Raw genomic sequence first — 18,454 nt, forward strand, 5'->3', positions numbered from 1 at the left:
TCCAAAATAATAGTAATGTTTCCTAGGATAAACCTAGATTTGAAGAAGCCAATATGCCCAAGATGAAATTTTTTTGGAAGAAGATGGTGGATCTTAAGGGTCAAGGTTTTACAAATTATTTTGCATGAAACATTGTGTAGAGTAATGGGTTGCCAATTACAAATGCATTGTGGATTTTCTACATTAAATATGAATATTATGTTAGAGAGTAAAGTCCACCAATATAACTGAGAGGGGAGGATGAATTAGTTATCCAAATATTTTAATATTTATCAACCTTATTAATCCTTGAACATGTGAGAAATATAATCAGAAACCATAACAAGATACTCATACATAATGACACCAAATATTTTAACTAGGGAAACCCTTGATCAGAGGGAAAATCTCGGTGGCAATGATACCCACAAAATGATGTACTTTAATATAAATGTTCCTTGTTAGAGGATGGACCATGTTAGGATTTAACGAAATACATTTAGTACGTATCAATCCCTGTTAGGAGACTTTGAATCCCTGTTAGGAGTTGTAGAAGGTAGATAGTCCCACTGTCGAAACAGCTTCAAGGGTAAGATCATTGAACTTACTGCCCAACTGATCTCCATATTATTCCTTGAAGAATAATAGAAATATATAGATCCTTCTCTATCCTTTTACTATACTTCTCCTCTTCTTATCTTGCTACCAGATCATCAACTTTGCATCCAATAATCCATTGGATTAATTACTCGCATTTACCAAATACTTTGCATATTCTTTCTCAAATTTGCATTGATCAACACAAGGAAAATACCCTTCCTTTATACAATATCCTCAAAATAATTCCTTGAATCAGCCTTGAGGCTTTCCCAACTAATTATAATAGGAACTCTTTAAGATAATTAATTATTTTACAATTACACAACATTGTCAGCACACAGTCTTTAAAAATTCTCACGTGTGACCCTAGACGTTGGACACTTGATGTCATCATTAGTTTGTCTATTAACACTATCTATATACATGTGTCATGATTTTATCTTTGTTAGGAGATAAAATCCAAACATTAGAAACTTCTTCTCAAGTACTTTATCTATAAACTATCCTCTATAAATCTAATATATCTTTTGTATGTCTTTGACTCTCTATATGTGCACTTAACCACTTCATCAAGACATAATGTAGAAATTTTCCTTAACTTTGTTTGACCTAATCATCAATACATAGTTTTTATGACCTCAGTGTTTGTCTGGTACTCTACCAGTCTTCACAAAAATAATGCTATATTGTCATCAATGATAAACACTAATCATGAATGAAACATTTCAATCCTACTAACAATATCCCATGTCCTCTACAATTCTTAGGATACTCACCCAAAGAAATACCATCAATATTCATGCTATCAATCTCCCCCTTTTGGCATTGATGGAAACATAGATGAAAAACATCTAGGTTCCAAAAATACCAAATCAAACTCTATTGCTACTCTCTTCTTTTCAACTCCTCTTCATCAATCAAATCTAAAATCCTCTGGAACATTGCTTTGTCTACATCTTCTTCTTTAGTATCATCATCACTTTTTCACACTCTAACTCTCAGGATCAACTCTCATTCTTGAATGGATGGAAATCAATTGTTCACAACTTCTCTCCCATTCAATGTTTCTCCCCATCAATAATACTTCTCTCTCATACATAGACATTTTTCAATGTATGCACTCTCTCCCCCATTAGAGGATCTTCTCCCCCATTCGTATTACTTCTCTCTCCTAATTCAATGGAAAATAAATTCATGTATACCTATCCCTCATTGTGAAATCAATGAAAAATGCTTCATCATGTCAATCATCTCTCAAAGTCTTCAAATAGCTCAAGTGTCCAAAGACATTGTTTGAAACCATCTATCAAGAGTCCTTGATGACTCTCCTCATCTTAGATACTCCCACATACAAGAAGCATTGATATTTAGTCTAGTCAAATAATAGTGTTATGTACCACTGGACTAATGCACTCTCTGTATCATCTACCTAGAAGTAGGAAGGGGCATAACCCCAAGCATACCTTGCAAGTACTCAAATGCATCTTTAGGAAAAGGCTTCATAAAGATATCTATGATATGTTCTTTTGTACTTACATACTCCAATCTGATTTCTTTCTCTACAACTCCAATCTAATTATAATTATTTGCTACTGATACATATTCTACTTCAGTTGTACTCTGTGAAATATAGTCCTATTTCTTTCTTAGCTAAGAAATTAATCTTCCTCCAAGTTAAAATGTCCCACCACTAGTACTATTTTTTTCATCCATATTGTTGGTCCAATTTGCATTAGTATAAGCACGTAAAGTAAAATCAATTGATCTATCATACCATTTTCAAAAATTAGGTGTACCCTTTAGATATATGAATATCCTCTTTACTACTCCATAAGGAGATTCTTTAGGATTAGCTTCAAATCTTGCTATTTTCCCAACTACATTTTCTATATCTAGTATAATGTGAGTTAGATATTGCAATCATCCAATCATAAATATATACTTCTTTTTATCAATTGTAGGTGTCTCATCTTTTCTTGATAACTTGTGAGTGTTAAAATATATAGTCCACCAATATAACTGAGATGGGTTTTAATCAATTATCCAACTATTATCAACTTATCAACCTTAATCAAACTTAACCATGTGAAAAATATAATAAAAAACCACAACAATATAATCATGCATAATAACATTGGATATGTTAACTAGAGAAACCCATGATCAGAGGGAAAACCCTAATGGGGATGGTACCCACAAGATGATGTACTAATATAAATATTCCTTTTTAGTGGATGGACCCTATTAGAAGTCTATAACAACAATCAATACATATCGGTCCCTATTAGAAGACTTTGAATCCCTATTAGGAGATTCCAACCCTATTAGGAGTTGTGCTAACCCTATTAGGAGTTGTAGAAGGTAGATGGACCCATTGTCCAAACACTTTTAAGGGAAAGACCAATGAACTCACTATGCAAATGATCTATGTATTATTCATTGTAGAATAATAGAATTGAATTACACTTCCTTCCTCTTTCTTAGTCTTGTTAATCAGACCTCTTCTCCTTCTAATCTTGATACCAAATCACAAACTCTACATCCAATAATCTCTTGGATTGCTTACTTGCATTTTCCACAACATTGTACTCCTTTTTGCACTTCCTTGATTACTTCACATTCAATCATTGATCACACACTTGCAAACAAGGAAAACATCATCCCTTTATATCCTATCTTCAAAATAATTTCTTGAGTCAGCCTTGAGGCTTTCCTAATTAATTATAATAAGATAATTAATTAATTTGCAAGTACAATAGCACTGTTGACTCATATTATATACAAAACTTCACACACGTGATGTCAGGACTTGTGCACTCATTGACATCACCATCAAGTTTTCCTAGATTACTAGCTAACCATGCATTACCAGATTATATCTCTACTAGATGATACAATAGGATCATCAAAAACTACTTTCCATGCACTTTGTCTCTACACTACTCTTTGTAAATCAATTATAGCTTCCCCCTGTGCATTTAACGTCATCATCAGGACACAAGGTACGACATGTCCTTGATCGCACATCACTAGATAATCAAAACCTTTTCCATATAACTATGATCTATGTCTACTACTCTACCATTCTTCACATACTTATTGCTATCTTGACATCAATGAAAAACACAGTCATGAATGCAACATGTCAATACTCTCCAATACCTAGGATACTCCCCCAAAGGAATACCATCAACATTCATGCTAACAATCTTCCCCTTTGGCATTGATGGCAATATGGATGAAAAATATCTAATAAGTTCCAAGAATACCAAATAGGACTCTGTTGTTGCTGATGTTGTTCTCATCTTTTCAAATCCTCTTCATCAATCAAATCTAAAAATCCTTTGGAATACTGCTTGCTCTGTATCTTCATGTTGTGTATCTCCTTCATCTATATATATTCATGAATCTTTCTAAATCTCCCTAATATGCACTTAGGACACTCTTCTCCCCCATACATGCTTAGGAGATGTTTTTCATGCATTTTTCTTCCCCATTGATATCAATGACAAAAGACCCCATTTTAACTAGCTCATGTCTCCAAATACCTTATTCAATACCAAATACCAAGAGTCCTTAATGACTCTACTCATCACAAATACTCCCCCATATGAAAGCATCAACATTCAGTCTAGTCAAATAATAGTGCTTTATACCACTAGACTAGTGCACTTACTACATGATCTATTTTGAAGTAGGCAAGGGCATAACCCCAAGCGTACCTCTCAAGTACTCAAATGTATCTTTTGGTTAAGAATTTGTAAAGCTATCTACAATCTAATCTTTATCACTTACATATTCCAAGAATCTCTAATCTCCTTTTCTATTGCCTTCTCTCTCAATACATGAAACTTAATAGATATATGCTTAGTCTTAGAATGCAATACAAGATTCTTAGACATACTCATTGTACTTTTGTTATCATAGTATATGATAATAGGTTCTAAAAAATCTATCCTAATGTCTTTCAGCATCTACTTCATCCACATCACTTGATTACAATTATTTGGTGTTGCTACATACTCTACCTCAACTATACTCTATGAGATACAATCTTGTTTCTTTCTTAGCCAAGAAACCAATCTTCCTCCAAGAAAGAATACTCCACCACTGGTGCTATTTCTTTCATCCATACTACTTGCCTAATTTGCATAAGTATATGCACATAGAGTGAACTCACTCGATCTATCATACCATATTCCATAATTAGATATTCCCTTCAAATATTTGAATATCCTTTTTACTACTGCATAGTGATACTCCTTAGAATCAGTTTGAAATCTAGCTACAATCCCAACTACATTTTCTATATCTAGATTGGTGTGAGTCAAATATTACAAACCTCCAATCATGGATCTACACTTCTTCTACTCAACTGTAGGTGTCTCATCTTTGCTAGATAACTTGTGACCAGTTATCATTGGTGTACCAACATGCTTGCAACTTTCCACGCCAAATCTCTTCAATAAATCTTTCAAATACTTAGCTTGTGAATAAAAATTCCATCACTATTCTGCACAATTTGTAAACCTAGGAAAAAATTCATTTCTCCTATCATACTCATTTCAAACTCATTCTTAATTTATGCTAGAAAACTTATCACTTGATTCATCATCACCTCCAAATATTATGTCATCAACAAATATTACTATTATTAACAATCCATTCTCTATTTCTTTCAAATACAAGTTACTATATGTCGTACCTTTAGCAAAATCCTTGCCAAATAATTGTCCAACCTTACATACCAGCTTCTAGGTGCTTGCTTTTTACCATATAGAGTATTCTTTAGTCTACATACCATATCTTTTTATTCTGTCAGAGGGAAACCTTCAGGCTTCTCAATGTATACCTGTTCTTCAAGTTCTTCAATTAGGAAGGTTGATTTTACATCCACCTGATACACTTTGAATTTTTTGTTCACTACATAATCCAAGAATATTCTTACTACTTTTATTCTAGCTAGAGGGGCATATGTCTCTTCATAGTCTATTCCTTCTTGTTGTGAATATCCATTTCACTCAAGTCTAGCCTTGTTCCTTACAACTTTGCATTGCTCATTCATCTTGTTTCTGAATACCCATTTGGTTCCAATAACATTCTTGTCTTTAGGCCTTGGAACTAATTCCCATGTTTTGTTCTTCATAATCTAATCTAATTCTTCCTTCATTACTAGAATCCAATGATCATCTTTATAGGATTCATTTGCACTCTTAGGTTCAGCTTGAGAAATTAAACATAATTCACATACTTCTTCATTTACCCGATTATTCTTTCTTCTCCCAATGATCTATTCAAGAGGCTGAGTCATTGATATGCTTCTTCTAGGAGTTGTCAACTCAACTCTTTCTTTTGCTCTTGGCTTAGATATATGTTCTTCAATCTGATTCCCATTCTGCAAATCATTGTTAGTGTCAATGATAACTTCCACATTTTCATGAATATCCTTTGGATCAACAATAGTTGCCAAAGCTATCTCTACTTCCTCTTTCTTAAATAGTTCAGGCTCATTTCCTTTATCATCACACACATTCAATAATATTTCAATACTCTCTTTAAATTCTTCATCTTCATCAAAAAGTGAACTCCTTCTAGGTTATTTTACTCTCTTAGCACATCTAGATGAAAAATAACCAAACTCTTTACATGTCCAACAAAAAAAAAATTCCATACCTTTTGGCTCTCTATTCATAAACAGATCAATACTTTCTTTGATTTTCATGTTGTCTTTGGATATGGATCTATCTTTACTTGTGTTTCTATTCTTTTGTATGCAACAAAAGTATTCTTGATCTAGAAACTCAATACTCAGTTTTGTACACAATTTTGATATCTCATCAAGAATATCCATCTTCTAGGTGTCAAAATTTCCTCCATTAGACTAAGGACTATCTTTTTTGAAATTACTTACCAGATGTATCTAATCAGTTTCATAAGGAATAGTGTAGGAAATCATCTTGTGAGGAGAAGAGAAATAGAAGAAGAAAAAGTGTTTTGCAGGTGTGTTGTAGATGTTTAAGATAGCCATGGGAGTTGTAGGATAAAGAAAAGAAATCAAATTTGAAAAGATGATTGAAGTCAAGAAGATTTGAAGACATGAGGGTTTAAATACATCGAGGCATGAGATGTCTAGAAACCTTTGTAAAAAAAATTCTATACGGGTAAAAGCATAGATCCGTGTCACCGTTTGTGATATCAAAACCTATTTTGGTCAAATTTTATTTGTCTATCAAAACTCAATTTTATTAAAAACCTAAAAATACCCTTTTATAGATCTTAGATTCAATATCATCATTATATAAATTTTTTAGTGTTTTGATTAGTTATAATATGTTAGAATTTCAAAATATTATAAGTCGATATTTCAACATTTCAGAAGATGTTCACTTTAAAAAGGGAAAAAAATAGTAAATGATAACAAAAAAAAATAAAAATTATATTTATCTCTAGAAGAGAGAGTCCTCCTCATGAATATGTAATTTTTTCTCAAGAAGGTGTAGATTTGATTGGGAAGTTTTGATGGGAAGAAAAAACTGTTGGCTTCTGAGAAGGTCGAGCTTGAGTGCTTATAATAAAGAAAATATAGATTAAAAAAATTATTTCTTTTTTTGTGCACTAGATATACATGTCATCTATAAGATATGTTCAAATCAAAACAAAAAAAGATGATTTGCATTTTTTTTTTTGATGGGAACTACACCCTATATTTTTTATAGTTAAAAAAGGGACTTCAAAATAAAAGAAATGAATAAATTCTTACTCAAATTTTTTTTTAAAAATGATAGGCATAAATTTCATCCAATTCTACACATTTCATCAATTTACATCATTTTCAAATTCTAAACACAAATACCATTTTTTTTGTCATTAATGTTGAACTATTGCATTCTGATATCACGTTTCTTCATAAAAGGTGACACAGGTTTGTGCTTTTACCCATAAAACCCTCCTCGTATGTACATATTCAAATATGAATTAATTTTTTATTGTTTAGTTGTCCTAATGGAAAGTAAAATCAGTTGATATGTTTATGCTTTGATACTCTGTGATTCAAGACTTCCTACATTATTCGATTATTTAACCAATGATGATTAAATGTGTGCAGAATTGAGAAAGTGTATTTAAAGGAAAGTTTTAATATTTTGATCAATGTGATTATGCAAATTTGGTTTCAATATGTGAATGTGATGTTATCAAACTACTAATATTCGAATTGAGGGTGTAGGATAATTAATCATGGAATTTGTTAGAGAATATGAATTGACCCTATGTGTAAACTATAAGACTAAGGGTTAATCCAATAAAGTGATTCAAATCTCATTGTCAAGTGTTTTATTTATATCATAATTTGAATGTGTACATGTATCATTTTCTAAATTGAGACATATTGAATCTTATGATGTCACTTTACACTCATTATATGCATATGTGTTTTGACATGTAAATTCATGGTTAGTAGAGTAACCCATTAATCTAAGACTATTTAGTTGGTAACCTAGACTAATTACCCTAATTAGGGTTTAGTAGAAAGGTTACATCCATAGATTTAGAAAAAAGATCAATTATTTCAAGCCACTTATATTAGTCCTAAAATGATCCTAGAGGCCAAATTTAATGTAATCCAAGTGCCCAAGTGGTATGTGTATGGGTTGGGGACCTTTTCCACCCTTCTATAACTTCTTAATAGCATTTATGAACCCTAAAATATCTCATTTTTTCCTTTGTGCGAAAATGGACAATCTCCAAGAGGTTAGACAAGTTTACACTTCTCCTAAAAGGTTTTCTTGATGGTAAGAACAAGTGGGAAGACCATAAAAGGCCTAAGTCAAGTTTGGACCTATTACCATTTTGGGTGGGTGAGTTTAGAAGCCTATTTAGTGGCCATTTTGAGAGTCAAAGGTTGTTTTCCCATTCTCTACATTTAGAGAAGTCAAGCTTGGAATTAAAGAGGAAGAAGGATTTATCTTATCTCAAAACTCCATTTTCCATAACATTTGTGAAGGTAGGATTCTCCATGGCCATGGTCTTCATTCATTTGTCATTGCTTGCTTATGTAAATATCTTGCATGTGTGTATTTCATGTTTGTATTGTAACATGTGGGGGATGGGTATTTGTGGGTTTTCTATTTGCTTTCCTTTTGGTTTTTTGGTTGAGAAATCTTTGAAGGGTGTGTTGGCGTTACTCACCCTCAGATAAGGCAGAAGTGGTCATGTATAGGAGAAGGGCTTTAGTTGGACTCCATATCAGTGTAGAGCCTCTTCTCATGATGAGAAGAGGGAGAAAGTAAGGTTTTATTGGCCCTTACTTGTCAATACAAACTGATTTTTTTATGGGGAAATAAGGAGAGAAAGAAATGAATTTTTATGTGATTTGGTAGCCTTGGAAGAGGCATATGATTTGTGTTTATGATTGACATCTCCTACCTGGAAAAATCCACCTTCTCCCTAGTCATAGGTTCATTATGAAACCTATTGTGCATTCCTTGGATAGGAACTACATGTTGAGTTGTGTCAGTTTGATTGTTTCTAAATATCACCTGGTTGATTATTAGTTCTCCTAAGCTCAAGGTGTGGCCTCACATTAAGGCCTTGGTTGAGAGGTGAGCTCTCCATGGTTGTCTTTATGTATTTTCATATTGCTTGGATGGTACCTTATAGTAGAGAAAATTAATTGTTAGATTTTTTCTTGGTGTTCTTGAGTTGCTATCATGGAGACTTCCCGATTTTGATATCTCTCTTCTTGTACATTGTAAAATTTGAAATTCAAAATTTATGTAATTTGATAATTTCCTATGTAATGGATCAATTATTGAAACACGCTAAATTGGAAATGTAAATATTTACTATTGCACAAAATAGAGCATATGAATTGTTAGGAATAAGGTGTCTCAACCTTGGATAATTCCTATTCTTATTATTTGTTTTGTAAATGTATTTTTTACAAATAATGTAATTAAGTATGAGTGTACATGTCTAGTTGGCATGTTGATTTGTTAGTCCACTTGAATGTGTCAACATCTTGAATTATTTGTATAGAGATCATGATTGAAATGGTTATGATAGATTCCTATCATATGTAAGAGCTATCTTTGGAAGATATGATAATGGGTGAAGATACGAAGACATGTAGCAATTGGTCATTGAGTACTATACACTTGAATCTCCATCTAGCATACAGGGTTTGAGGCATCACCCCAAAAAAAAATTGGGTTCTTACTTTTTGAAGAAAGGTAGAACCATAATATGGTTGTTCTTTGGAAGTTGCCTTAAAAATGGAAAGCGCATGATATAAGAATTTTTTGGGTTTTAGATAGGAGAGAGTAAAAGGAGTATTGTTGGTTGTTGTTGGATTAGTTTTTTGTTTTCTTGAAAGAACTTGCATTGCAAGTGTGTTGTAACCTTTACATTGAAGATAATACATTATGCATGTTTTGGAGGGGTGGGGTTGTTTTATTGAAAGGTTTTTCCCCACCAGCATATCTTTATGTTTATGTATTTTCTTTCTCTAATTGTCTTTTGTATTCATGGTTAACTACAATATTATTGTTTACATAATATTGAATCAGAAATTGTAAGGATTTAATAGGAATTCACACAATACTTTCCTTAAGGGATTAGTCTAGGAAGTTGTTTTTACACCTAAGTTTCCTTACATGAATGATAGGATTTTCATGAGTTGCAAACTTTGTCTTACTCTCAAATGTTGATTTACATAAGTATCAAATGAAAACTACATAGTTCCTTTATAATTCATTAGATTAAAAAAATATAAATCAAGTTCATGTTATGGATATCTTGTAATAGGGAGACTTTACAATTCAATAACAATAATGGATCATGAAGCTCCGAAGTATATTAAATGTTGAAATGTAACTACATCCTATTTATTTTACGTATCAAAACACCTAATGTATTTTAATGGTAATGAAATAAGAGTATTAAACTCAACCCTAGAATACACACTATAACTTTTAAACATCCCTTACAGCTATAAAATGCACTCATATATTGTTTCCCAAGTGAAGAAATAGGAAAAAATATTATTGGGAAAACCTATGCAAATTTTCTCCCAAAATGTTCTCAAAATTGTCAAAACATCCACCTACAGGATGTTGTCTTTGGTATGGGAAAAATATTAAATTTTCAAACTTTATGATAGTCATTACTTTGAAGTTTTTTTTTTAAATTCCTAAAATGCTAAGGCAAACATATATCCCCCAACCTCATAACCTTTATTGTATAACTCACCTATTGACTCTTTCTAAGGATCATCATTTAAACATATTAATAAAACAAAACAAATATCTCATATAACTGAAACCATCTAAGGAGAGGGGGATGAGACATCCATGGTCCCCATCCCTACTCACATTCCCTTTCCTCCAAAAGTGGACGCAGACCTATAAAAAAAGGGCAAAGTCAACAAAAGAAATAATTTAAAAAAATTAAATTAAATAGAAAACTAGTACCTTATACTTAGCACTTACCTTTTTTACATTATCACCTTATGTTATGTGATCATGCCCCCCAAACCCCCACCCCTTCCTTTTTTCCAATTCCCCATGTGAGATGGGTGCAGGACTGTAGCAAGGGAAGCAAGGGAAAGCTAAGTCAGCATGGACTTTTTTTGAAAAGATGGAAAATTTTATGTTTTCCTAACTACCCCCCACCCGCCCACACACACACACACACACTTGCATATCCCTCTTCTTCCCATGCATTGAAGGCTCTTTGTATTGCTACCACATGTTACCATGTTCCACCCCTTTCCAACATTCTTATCCAAATGTACTCCTTGCCATGCGTACCCACCCCATCCACTTGGGCAGCCTACTCACCTTGGAAACTACACTCCCTTAGTTGACTTTGGGCACATCTTTAATGAGGATAAAGGGGAATTTGAGTGTAAGAAAAAGGGAATGGTGGCAGGGGTAGGTTAGGAAGGGTTTGATGTTGGTTAGGGTAATTTCTTTAATGTTAACTTTTGCTAGTAGAGTTAGGAGTAAGGTTAGGTATTAGGGGTTAGTTATTTTTTATACGATAGTTAGGCTTAGGTTTTGAATGTGTTCTAAAATTTAGGCTTACCATAAAGATAATTCTATTTTGAATATTTAATTTAATATGGGAAATATTTTTTTAATTTTTATTTAGTAGTTTTTTTTTATTTAGTTAGAATTTAGTAGAATTAGGTGATGGTTAGATTAGTGTTAGAGGTTGCTAATATTGTTTTGTTGATTTAATGTTGTGTATAGGAGATGGTAGAATTAAATCAAATTTATATTAGAATTATTTTCCTTACCTTGCAATTGAAATTAAATCTATTATAGTCAGTGTATGATTAAATGGGTTTTGGTTATAGAAGGGTGATGGGTTAGAATTGAATAGTGATAAAGAATGTCAATGAACTTGTGGATTCAAGTTGTATAATGTGTTGGAAATATAGATGGAGTAACTAAGAGGGGGGGGTGAATTAGTTACCACAAAAAAAAATCCACATATCCCTTAGATGTCTTAAAACTTAGTTACTGCTATCACTTGGTAGCCACACAAAAAAATGTTGTAACTCGGTAGATGAACTGTGTATTAACTTATTACTAAACTTTAAGCATTTACAATTATTAACATGCATGCAAAAGGAAATAACATGAACACAAGAGACACCATATTTAACATGGAAACCCAATATGGGAAAAACCACCAAGTAACTAGCTACCATTTTTCACTCTTTTGAAGTAAGCCCTATTACGAGCCAACCCTGTTAAAGGTTACAAAACACAGTATTAGGTGTGACATTGTTAGAGGATTTAATCACCCTACTAGGAGTGGCCTTGCTAGAGGACTTTAGAACAATTCAATAGAAATTTCCACCTTGTTAGAGGATTTACAAAAATGGCTACTAAACCAACTCTATTAAGAGATTTAAAACTCACTGCTACAATTGTGAGAAAGTAACAGTGAGTGACCTAAATGAGATGCAACTAATCTTTGCTAATATAGATCTTTGTTCTACTTCACTAGATCCTTATTGATTGAATACACCTTTGCTGCTCCTCAAGGATATCTGATCCTTCTTCAAAATTCGCTCACACCTTCTTCTTCACACAATTAAATCACTTGCATACTCACTCATTCATACATCCATTCATACATTAGAATTCACAACTTGAACTTTTATTTATACCTTACAAATTGTCAAGTCGGCTCATTTACAAGTTACATTTACCAATAAAAAATACATTAGTCGGCTATAATCATTACATTAAACAATTTAACTTTATTACATCCTTCATTGGCCAACCTTGCTTGGTAAACACTACTCTAGAAATGATTTCCAATGTTAACCAAGTGAAGCTTGGTAAACACTATGAATTCTGAAAAGTCCTTTGGAGATCGAGTGAACTCGGTAAGAACTAATTTTCCTTTACTGACCTTGTGAGCTTGGTAGAAACTAAATTTCCTTTGTTAATCTTTGGATTTTGGTTAACCCTAACTTCTATCACAAAATCCTTTGATGCCCGAGTGAGCTTGGTAGAAACAATCTTCATAGTGTAATATTTAGGAATGCTCGGTAGACTTTCTAATTCACTTTGCTAACCATCTGAGCTTGATAGACTCTAACTGATAACTGATATGACATTTGTGTAACATCAAAGATAGCACACAATTGATCAATTATATCCAACAATCTCCCTCTTTAGCATTGGTGGCAACACAACATGTCATAGAAAAATGAAATTTGAGAACAAGTCTTTTTTTGATAGAATGTTTCTTCCTCTTGGATTTCATTTCACAAACTTATCAAATATAGTAATCTCCCTCCATGAAGGAATTACATAACTTCTTTTCAAACATCAAACTCTTCACAAACAAATTCAAATTTTAGAAAGATATGACAATATACTCTCCCTCTTTGACAACACATGCCAAAGACAACACAAACCAAATGAAGAACAATATGCCCTATGTACTGATTCATATGCAATGCTCTCATGATTACTCTACATCAACTAAAAGATCTTCAACTTGATACTTGTTGATGCATCACTAAAACTTCATTTTAGTGAGCTTCAGATAGGGGAATGACCCCTAACTTACCTCTTAGATACAAGAATGCATCCTTAGGTACAGGCTTGGTGAATATGTTAACAATTTGTTCCTTTGTATGGACATATTTCAATCTGATCTCCTTATCCTGCACCAATTCTTTGACAAAGTGATACTTTATTGCAATGTGCTTGGTTTTTGAATGCATCACTAGATTTTTAGATATGTTGATTGCACTTGTATTGTCACAAAACATAACAATAGTTTCTTTGATTTCCATCTTTATGCCTTCTAATAATTGTTTGAACCAAACAATATTAGAACAATTTATTGCTACTGCAACATACTCTACTTTAACTATGGATTGGGATGTACAATTTTCCTTTTTACTTGTCCAAGAAACCAACCTCTTTCCAAGAAAGAATGCACCTCCACTTGTACTTTTTCTGTCATCAATGTTTCCTACCCAATATGCATTAGTAAACACTTTCAAATCTAAATTACCTCCAAATTTGTACCATAATCCATAATCTTTAGTGTCTTTCAAGTATCTCATGATCATTTTGATTTCCATCATGTGATTTTCTCTTGGTTTTGCTAAAAATATTTCTACAATACCAATTGCAAGGGCAATATCTAGCCTTGTGTGAACTACATACTACAACTTTCCAATCATAGATATATACAATATCTTATCTACCTCCTTCAATTCATCATCTTTGGTAAGCTTTAGATCAGTGCACATAGGAGTTCCAATTGGTTTACAGTCTTCCATACCAAACTTTTTTAGTATCTCCTTGATGTATTTTGACTAAGTAATGTAGATGCCATTCTTACTCTGTTGAATTTGAAGACCAACAAAGAATTTGATCTCACCAAACATAGACATCTCTAATTCTTTGTTCATTTTCTCTAAAAATTATTTGTATAGGTCATCATTTCCTATAAATAAAGTGTCATCCACAAATATCTCTGCCAAAACAACCTTGTTATCTGGTCCTTCCTTGATATAGAAGCTAATGTTATCATTAGTTCTCTAAAAACCAATCTAAATAAGATAGTTATGCAATCATTCATACCATGCTCTATGGGTTTGTTTCAAACTACAATGCTTTGTGTAATTTGCAGACCATTTTCTTCTTTATTGGATCAACAAAACCTTCAGGCTACTCAATGTAGACTTCTTCATCCAATATACCATTGAGAAATGTTGACTTTCCATCCATCTGATAAACCTTAAATCCTTTGTATGTAGCATATGCAAGTAGGGTCTTGTCACTTTCCAATCTTGCAATAGGAGAAAAAGTCTCCCCATAGTCTATTCCTTCTTCTTGAGAGTATGGTTTGCATACCAGTCTAGCTTTGTTCCTTGACTCCTTACCATCTTCATTCAACTTATTTCTGAATACCCACTTAGTTCCAATCACATTTTTATCTTTATGCCTAGGTACAAGAGTCCATGTTTTTTTCTTCTCTATCTACTCTATCTCTTCATTCATAGCTTCAATCCAACTTTCATTTTCTAATGCATCTTTGATACTTCTAGGTTCAAAATCAGCAAGTAAACAAGTACCTTTCAACTTATTCCTTGTCATAGTTCCTTCAAATTTGTCTCCAATGATCTGATCTGGTGTATGATGTCTCCTAGCATACCTGGCTAATATAGGTACCTTACCCTTTGAATGCACTGCATTCTCATCCTCTTGCACTTCAACTTCAAGTTCTAGCTATTATGTCTACTACTTGGGTCCTTCAAACTCAGTAGGTATTGGCTTAGTAGAGTCAAAATGTGAGTCAGTTTCCTTCAAATCAGTTTGAACTTCCTATAGCTCAGCTACTAAAGACTCAGGAGTAGAAGATTCTTGATTGATAGGTGTATCTGGCACTTTATCAGGTTCAATGAAAAAAAATCTCTTGTAGTCTTCTAGTTCCTTTTTACTTTCTTCTTTAGTCCTTTCTGCAAACTCATCATGTGCACTTTCTATGACTTTGTGAGTAGAAAAATTCAAACATCTATATGTTTTATTCTTGCAAGAATATCCCAAAAATATTCTCTCGTCACTCTTCATATAAAATTTACCTTTTCTAGATTATTTCAAAATGTAACATTTTCTTCCAAATACTTTTAGGTAACTTACATTGGGTTTATATCCATACCATAACTCATAGGGGGTTTTGAATGAGTCCTTCTTCAGCTTTACTTGGTTCAAATTATGAACTATAGTGTTGATAGCTTCCTTCCAGTATTTCATAGCAATGTTCTTTTCAATCATTAAGGTTCTCACACAGTCCATGATAGATATGTTCCTCCTTTCAGCTATTCCATTTTGCTCAGGATTTCCAAGGGTTGATACCTATCTTTTGATGCCTCTTTCAATGCAAAAGTTATTGAACTCATGGGAGATGAATTCACCACCTCTGTCTGACCTCGAACATTTTAGTCTTTTGTTTGTTTCCTTTCTACTCTGGCCAAATACCATTTGAAATTTTCAAATGCTTTTGATTTCTCTCTTAGATACATGTCAGTCATCATTCTAGAGTAATCATCAACAAAAAGAATGAAGAACTTTTCTTCAGTATAGCTTTCAATTCCAATAGGTCCACACAAATCAGTATGCACAATTTCTAAAAGTTCTTCAGACTGATAGTTCTTACTTTTAAAACTAGTTTTTCCCATCTTACCAATCTGACAATTCTTGCATAGACCAACATTAGGATTCTTTATACTAAGAATGCCTCTAACTTTCCTGAATTTTCTTATTTTCACCAAGTTATCAAAGTTTACATGACACAACCTTCTATTCCATAACCAACTTTCTTCAACTTGAGCAATAAAACATGAACATTCACCAAGTTCAAGATAGAACAAGTTACTTTTTGTTTGAATGCCAAATCCAATTAACTTTCCTTTATCATCCAGCAATCTTGCTTTTCCATGCATGAATTCCACTTTGAATCCATTATTGAGTAGTTGTGCCACACTCAACATATTGTGTTTTAGTCCTTCTACCCAATATGCATTATCACATACAAGCTCTTTGGTTAGTGAGATTATTCCTCGTCCTTTTATGCTACAAGGTTCATTATTAGCAAACCTCACACTACCACCATAATAGTCTGCAAATTGTTGAAACATTTTTTATCACCAGTCATATGATGAGAGCAACCACTATCTATGATCCATGTATTATTTTTGCTCACATGAGAGATAAGTGTCATTTCCTCATCATTATCATATGCATCTTTCACGGCAATGTAAATAATTTCATCAAAATCATTAGAATCCTTAGCCATGAAATATGTTTTCTTACCTTGTCCTTGAATGATTTGAAGTCTTTCTTGCCATTGCACTTGTGACCTTTCTTCTCATCCTTGTTTTTCTTGTTTGGTCACCTAGCAGAAATATGTCCAATTTCCTCACATGAAAAAAAGATTAGAGGAACTTTAGCTTTTTATTTTCCTTTATCTCTTCAATATTTCCTTGCAAGTAGAGCTTTAACCACCTCAAGATCACTTTCAGAAATCTATTTTGGATCTTCTTCACTTTTTGACTGAGAATCCTTTATCTTTTTGTCTTTTTCTTTGAGTGAAAGCTTGGCTTCAAATGCTGATTCAATGTTCTTGGAAGCTGGAACATAGTTATCATAGTTATCTAGCTCAAATGAAGTCAATCTTCCTACTATGGCCTCTAAATTTATCTTATGATTTGCTTCACATCTTCTTTCTTGAATTGAAGAAAATCTAATTGCATAAATAGGAAGTAATGTTCTAAGAACTTTACATACAACTATTTCCTCCTTGATATCTCCTGCAGAAGCCTTGATAGCACTGACAACTACTTTGACTCTTTCAACGTATTTGGCAATTTTTTCATCCTCATCTGACTAAATTGTCCTCTTAGACTTTTTTCTTTGGCTCTTCTCACATTATCATCTCCTCCATAGATATATTTCAACTTCTTCCACATTTCAAAGGAAGTTTTGCAATCCTTGACATCATCAAATTCTTCATAGCTTAGGGTACATGCAATGTCTATCATCATAGTGTTATGAGTCTTCTTCTCAACAATGTCATTAGCAGATAATGTGCCAAAAGGAATCACATATACTTCATCTAGATATTTCAATCATGTATCTACAATGGAAGCTAGATGGAATCTCATGAGACCTTGCCATGCTGAAAAGTTATCCATGTTAAGCCTTGGAATTTCCCTCTTGTAAGACATCCTTATCTTTAACTTAGATCCTTGAAATCTTTCCTACAAGCACCAAAAGCTCTGATACCAATTGTTGGAAATATAGATGGAGTAACTAAGAGGGGGGGTGAATCAGTTACCAAAAAAACAAATCCATAGATCCCTTAGATGTCTTAAAACTTAGTTACTGTTATCACTTGGTAGCCACACAGAAAAATGTTGTAACTCAGTAGATGAACTATGTATTAACTTATTACTAATCTTTTAGCATTTACAATTATTAACATGCATGCAAAAGGAAATAACATGAACATAAGAGAGACCAGATTTAACATGGAAACCCAATATGGAAAAATCCACCAAGTAACTAGCTACCAATTTTCACTCTTTTGAAATGAGCCAATCTTGTTAAAGGTTACAAAACACACTATTAGGTGTGACCTTGTTAGAGGATTTAATCACCTTACTAGGAGTGGCCTTGCTAGAGGACTTTAGAACAATTCAGTAGAATTGTCCACCTTGTTAGAGGATTTACAAAAATGGTTTCTAAACTAACTATGTTAAGAGATTTAGAATTCATTGCTACAATTGTGAGAAAGTAACAATGAGTGACTTGAATGAGATGCAACTGATCTT

This window comes from Cupressus sempervirens, chromosome 10 (genome assembly GCF_028749045.1).
Source record: "Cupressus sempervirens isolate cs-2001-9-10 chromosome 10, ASM2874904v1, whole genome shotgun sequence".
Lineage (NCBI taxonomy): Eukaryota > Viridiplantae > Streptophyta > Pinopsida > Cupressales > Cupressaceae > Cupressus > Cupressus sempervirens.